We start from the raw sequence: 7,016 nt of genomic DNA, 5'->3' as shown, positions 1-7,016 counted from the left end.
CTGCAGAGGTTTGCCGGGCTTGTGGTGCACAAAATCAAACAAATAAAGTTACTTCCAGCAGAAAATACAGGGAAAATCTCGAAACTGATAAGCTACAATTAGTAAAGAAGTTAAATTCATTGCGGACTAACATTTGAAAGTGCAATGAAAAGATGTGCTAGAGCTGACGAGCTAAACGAGCAAATATTTTAGTGCTTTTGATGATTTGAACTACTTGTAAGGGGAAGAAGTTCCTTCTAATTAAAATACAACTACAATTTCAGAATTAAATATACTCTCATTACCTTTATGTAATGTTTTGAGCTCTGTATACTGACGGAAAAAGACGCGAAACCAAAAAATAATTAATGTAGAGTAATGAAATTTCGGGAATGCATTTTTCTAGGTAACATATGTAAGTGATTAACAATGCAAGGTCACAGGTTAATGTAAGCGTGAGATAAGCCATTGAAAATGTGAGATGCTGGTACAATAATAACCGGTGTAACTGCCAGAATGTTGAACGCAAGCATGCAGACGTGCATGCATTGGGCTGTATAGGTGCCGGATGTCACTTTGTGGGACGAAGTTCCATGCCTGTTGCACTTGGTTGGTCCATACAGGGACGGATAGTGCTGTTTGTGGATGCCACTGACGTTGTTGTCCAATGATATCCCATATGTGCTCCATTGGGGACATATCCGGTGATAGATAAGGCCAAGGAACCAGGCAACATGTCGTCACTCTGTAGAATATGTTAGGTTACAACAGCGGTAGGTGGGCACCAGCAGATTGATGTACAAATCAGCAGTCAGGGTAAGTGTTATATACTTACGAGAGTGTTCCTGCTGTCATACTAAATCGTACCCCACACCATAACTCCACGTGCGGGTCCGGTGTGTCTAGCACACAACAGGCTGGTTGCAATTCTCAACTGGCTACCTGCTAACCAACACTCAGCAGCCTCTGGCACCGAGGCAGAACCATCTTTCATCATTAAATACAACTGACCACCACCCTGCCGTCCAATGAGCTCTCGCTTGCCTCCACTAAAGTCGCAAGTGGCAATGGTTTGCGGCCAGTGGAGTGCACGCTGCAGAGCGTCTGACTCGGAGCTTTCCTTGAAGTAACCAGTTTGTAAGAGTTCGTTGTGTCACTGTGGTGCCAACTTCTGGTCACATTGCTGCTGCATAAGCAGTACAATGCGCAAGAGCCCTACGCCGAAGACGGTGGTCCTCCCTCTCGGTACTGCCACATGGTCATCCAGAGTCCGGTCTTCTTGTGACAGTACATTCTCGTGATCACCGTTGCCATCAGTCATGTACAATGTCTACATTCCTGTCAAGTCTTTCTGAAATACACTCCTGGAAATTGAAATAAGAACACCGTGAATTCATTGTCCCAGGAAGGGGAAACTTTATTCACACATTCCTGGGGTCAGATACATCACATGATCACACTGACAGAACCACAGGCACATAGACACAGGCAACAGAGCATGCACAATGTCGGCTCTAGTACAGTGTATATCCACATTTCGCAGCAATGCAGGCTGCTATTCTCCCATGGAGACGATCGTAGAGATGCTGGATGTAGTCCTGTGGAACGGCTTGCCATGCCATTTCCACCTGGCGCCTCAGTTGGACCAGCGTTCGTGCTGGACGTGCAGACCGCGTGAGACGACGCTTCATCCAGTCCCAAACATGCTCAATGGGGGACAGATCCGGAGATCTTGCTGGCCAGGGTAATTGACTTACACCTTCTAGAGCACGTTGGGTGGCACGGGATACATGCGGACGTGCATTGTCCTGTTGGAACAGCAAGTTCCCTTGCCGGTCTAGGAATGGTAGAACGATGGGTTCGATGACGGTTTGGATGTACCGTGCACTATTCAGTGTCCCCTCGACGATCACGAGTGGTGTACGGCCAGTGTAGGAGATCGCTCCCCACACCATGATGCCGGGTGTTGGCCCTGTGTGCCTCGGTCGTATGCAGTCCTGATTGTGGCGCTCACCTGCACGGCGCCAAACACGCATACGACCATCATTGGCACCAAGGCAGAAGCGACTCTCATCTCTGAAGATGACACGTCTCCATTCGTCCCTCCATTCGCGCCTGTCGCGACACCACTGGAGGCGGGCTGCACGATGTTGGGGCGTGAGCGGAAGACGGCCTAACGGTGTGCGGGACCGTAGCCCAGCTTCATGGAGACGGTTGCGAATGGTCCTCGCCGATACCCCAGGAGCAACAGTATCCCTAATTTGCTGGGAAGTGGCGGTGAGGTCCCCTACGGCACTGCGTAGGATCCTACGGTCTTGGCGTGCATCCGTGCGTCTCTGCGGTCCGGTCCCAGGTCGACGGGCACGTGCACCTTCCGCCGACCACTGGCGACAACATCGATGTACTGTGGAGACCTCACGCCCCACGTGTTGAGCAATTCGGCGGTACGTCCACCCGGCCTCCCACATGCGCACTATATGCCCTAGCTCAAAGTCCGTCAACTGCACATACGGTTCACGTCCACGCTGTCGCGGCATGCTACCAGTGTTAAAGACTGCGATGGAGCTCCGTATGCCACGGCACACTGGCTGACACTGACGGCGGCGGTGCACAAATGCTGCGCAGCTAGCGCCATTCGACGGCCAACACCGCGGTTCCTGGTGTGTCCGCTGTGCCGTGCGTGTGATCAGTGCTTGTACAGCCCTCTCGCAGTGTCCGGAGCAAGTATGGTGGGTCTGACACACCGGTGTCAATGTGTTCTTTTTTCCATTTCCAGGAGTGTATTTCAGAAGGAACATCTCGTAGCCCTGTTACACGACCTCATTCAAACTCAGGAGGTGTTGATAATGACATCTGTGTCGCCTTACAGGCATTATTGACTAGCATCAGCTCACAACGTCCAGTCTCAAAGATAACTAACGTATACTCACAGTGGTGCAACTATTGCAATTTCAATAGATATAATCTTTCAGATGAAGAACCACTTCTACCAACTTTCGTTTATGTGGCAAAGCTCCTTCTTGATGCTGCGATGTTTTTCCCGTCAGTGTATAATAGCTGTCCCCGTTTTCATTACTACTGCGCTTATTGGATGTTGTGATTTTCCACTAATGAATTTTAGTTCTTCAAATGTGTTTCCTCTATCCAAACAGCATATGATAATAGACAGGTACTGAGTTGTAAAAATTGCAATTGAGTATCCTTTTTCTTAGCTGTATGTGTAACCATTTACAAAAGTTCATCAGTTGAGCTAGCGTCCTCCCTCAGAAATCTGTGGTATTCAGTTGGTTCCTTTATCTTCAAGTTACCCAGTAAATTTTCGTATGTTAGCCATCCTCCCTTCCCGTACCACTACTTCACCTATCTGTCTCGTATTTTCTTTTTCCGGGCGCAAGCCCCGGGGACAAGGACCAAATAACAGCTGGCGTCCACATCAGCCATGTCTGCACCTCCGAGATTCGACATGAAGTTCGTGCAATATCAGTTCGCTGCGAACTAATGGCTGAAGCCCACTATCAGCTTATTGCACAAGTCGAATATTACTATACACTATTATTCACAGTCCAGGAACCGCGTAAACAATTTCTCTAAAATTACTTTTTATGATAATAAGGTTTGTTCTACTAAAAATAAAGTGATACTATGACTCTTACATTACTCTTTCTGTAACTTACAATAGTCGCTCAGTTTTATGAAATACTTAACTAGCATTGTTTATTTTTAGCAAAACAGTTGTTAGTAAAGCTAATTAATGACGTTGTTTCAAACACAGGTACTGTAGTGAATACTGTTACAAGAAACAAAATTTTTCAGGAAGTCAACTAGGGACCCGTCATTTACGAATCTTTTTTCCACTGATTTGTGCTGTGTCCCATGCCTTAGGAAACAGTCTTTCAGAAGGAACAGAGGAATCTACTAATACCAGATGTTTACGAGCCACACCAAGCATGACAGCACACACTGCCTCGTCGTCTTTCTAGACTTTGCTAAGGAGGTAATTTTCGGTCGATTACAGCTTCACGTAAATACAGTTGAACTTCAGAGATTGAATTCTGGCTATTTGCTGTTACTGGGACAGGGCTCTACTGTACTGCATGAATGTTCCACAAATCATCTCCTGCAGCAGCTAGTAACTGCACTAGTGATTCTTCGACCTCGGCTAATTTCTGTGTCTGCTTCTTCTGAACAAAAGTATTTAACATCATAATGGCACTAGTTACTACAAAGGGACCTTGAGAATGGAGGATCTAGACTACGCATACTGATAACAACTTGGGCTTCTCAACATTCTGAAAGCGTTTTTCATGTATATATAGACGGCAAGACATCACTCAAAAGGCTTTAAAATAAAAAAAGGAGATACTGAAATGATTTATCGTAAGGATAATGTGTTACGTAAAATTAACTGATGTGAAAGAAGTATCGATATATTCACATTCAATTACCAAAATAATTACGATTAATCAATTAATTGTCAACCACTTTTTTAGAGTCGATTGCCTCATATTCTGCACCAAATTATTTGTTTCTAGGACAGAAAAGCTCGAATGAGTAGATTGTTATTTAAAATAGGTCAATGACATTTGGAGACAAAATTCAATGAAAGTCTAATCGAGTTGATTAAAAATGAGGTTATCCGTTCATGTACGAAAGGATTACGTTCTAGAGATGTAATGCCCAACGAGACACAAAGCGAACTATACCGCATATATTACTTTGAAGCTATCGGTTGTTACGCGTTGGTGATTCACTGGTTTTCGAGTTAGAATTTTTCCCATACGCTGTGATACGTTTCATCAAAATAGAACAGTCCTGTAGCACTGGACATGCAGTTTACTACAGAAGTGTGAGCAGTAATGTTACGGGCACCTGGAACTCTTTATTGATGTACCAAGTAAGTGGCACACGTTTTTTACATCACTTGACCGACGTCATTGACCTACTGAGATAATCAGTTTTACCAGTCACATCATCATTTTTATCAGTGACATCGTTATGCCTATCCGCAAGAAGCCATACCGCTATTTCCAACCCATCCCGTTCTTCCAACCAATAACAACGGAGTATTAAATTTGAAGAGCCAAAAAAAAAATCAGCATGGTGGAAACAACCTACATGTGTTAGTGTAAAATTAAAACCCTCTCAGCCCCCCCCCCCCCCCTCACCCTCGGCCTCCTTTTTCCAACCAAGCACAGCAAAGTGGTTCAAATGGCTCTGAGCACTATGGGACTTAACATCTGAGGTCAGTAGTCCCCTAGAACTTAGAACTACGTAAACCTAACTAACCTAAGGACATCACACACATCCATGCCCGAGGCAGGATTCGAACCTGCGACCGTAGCGGTCGTGCGGTACCAGACGGTAGCGCCTAGAACCGCTCGGCCACTCCGGCCGGCCATAGCAAAGTACTAAAAACGAAACAGCTAAAGAGAATCTAACAAGGGGGGAACCATCTCAGTTGCACTTTACGCCCTCTCACTCCCCTCTCCAACCAGTCACAGCATAGTTCTGAAACGCTGGTACCAGACATTCGTTAGTTCCTAAAGGTACTCGTGTACCTCGGTATAAAAGTCAGTGAACAATTACTATTTTTATTGTAATACGTAAAATGGTGTCAAGATACACTATTTCTGTGAAAGTCATAGGTGGCTGTGTACATAAAAACACTTGTGGCATAATATTAACATGACTCCAAGGCCAAAGACATGCATTATATACGTAAAATGGTGTATGCATATATCTCTGTATTTCATATTTCATATTTCATATTCTGTACTCTTTACTAACATTTGATCTCCCTGTATTTTATACGTCAAATACTATACGTCATAAATACAGGCATTAGAACTCTCGCATTCAAAATATAATCATTTGTCTCTGTCCTTCAAACCGTTAAAAAATACTGTATTCCTCAGACGTATGTGATCTCTCTACATCGAAGTAATCATTTCTCCCTATACTTCTGCACTCCTTAAACACGCGTATCACCTCTCTTATGCAAAGTAATCATTCCCCTCCCCCACCCCTCCCTCCCTCCCTCCCTCCCTCCCTCCCTCTCTCTCTCTCTCTCTCTCTCTCTCTCTCTCTCTCTCTCTCTCTCAAACACACGCACTCACACACACACACACACACACACACACACACACACACACACACACACACACACACACACACATCTCTGCATTTCATACATCAGATACTTTACTCCTTATAAATGTGTTTCCTGTCTCTCTTTGTGGTCGTACTTCATATGTCAAATATTTATATCTCTCATACAATATTATTAATTATGTCCACTCACCCCCTCACTTTCTCTCTCCACGTGATATTCGCGTACGACCATTTCACGAGTGTACGGTGAATATCAGGAATCCGTTAAAATATGAGATCTCCGACATCGCTGAGGTCAAAAACAGATCCTACAAGAAAGGGATCAACGACGACTGAAGAGAATCGTTCAGCCTGAGAGAAGAGCAACACTTCCACAAACTGCTGCAGACTTAAATGGTGCTCCATCAACAAGTGTCAGCGTGCGAACCATTCAATGAAACAATATCCCTATGGGCTTTCGGAGCCGAAGGCCCACTCGTGTGCCTTGATGACTGCACGACACAAGACTTTACGCCTCGCCTGGGCCGTTCAACACCGACAGTGGACTGCTGACGACTGGAAACCTGTGGCCTGCTCGAACGGAACTCCTTTCAAACTGTATCGAGCGGATGGACGTGTACGGGTATGGAGACAACCTCATGAATCCAAGGACCCTGCACGTCAGCGGGGGACTGTTCAAGCTGGTAGAGGCTCTTTAATGATGTAGGGTGTGTGTAGTTGGAGTGAAATGGGACCCCTTATACGTCTCGACACGACTCTGACAGGTGACACGTACGTAAGCATCCAGTCTGATCACCTGCATCCATTGATGTCCATTGAGCATTTCGACGGGCCATTCCACCAGGACATTGCGACACCTCACACGTCCAGAATTGCTACTGAGTGGCTCCAGAAACACTCTTCTGAGTTTAAATGTTTCCGCTGAC

Source organism: Schistocerca americana, chromosome X (genome assembly GCF_021461395.2).
Source record: "Schistocerca americana isolate TAMUIC-IGC-003095 chromosome X, iqSchAmer2.1, whole genome shotgun sequence".
Classification (NCBI taxonomy): domain Eukaryota; kingdom Metazoa; phylum Arthropoda; class Insecta; order Orthoptera; family Acrididae; genus Schistocerca; species Schistocerca americana.
This window is presented reverse-complemented; position numbering follows the sequence as displayed.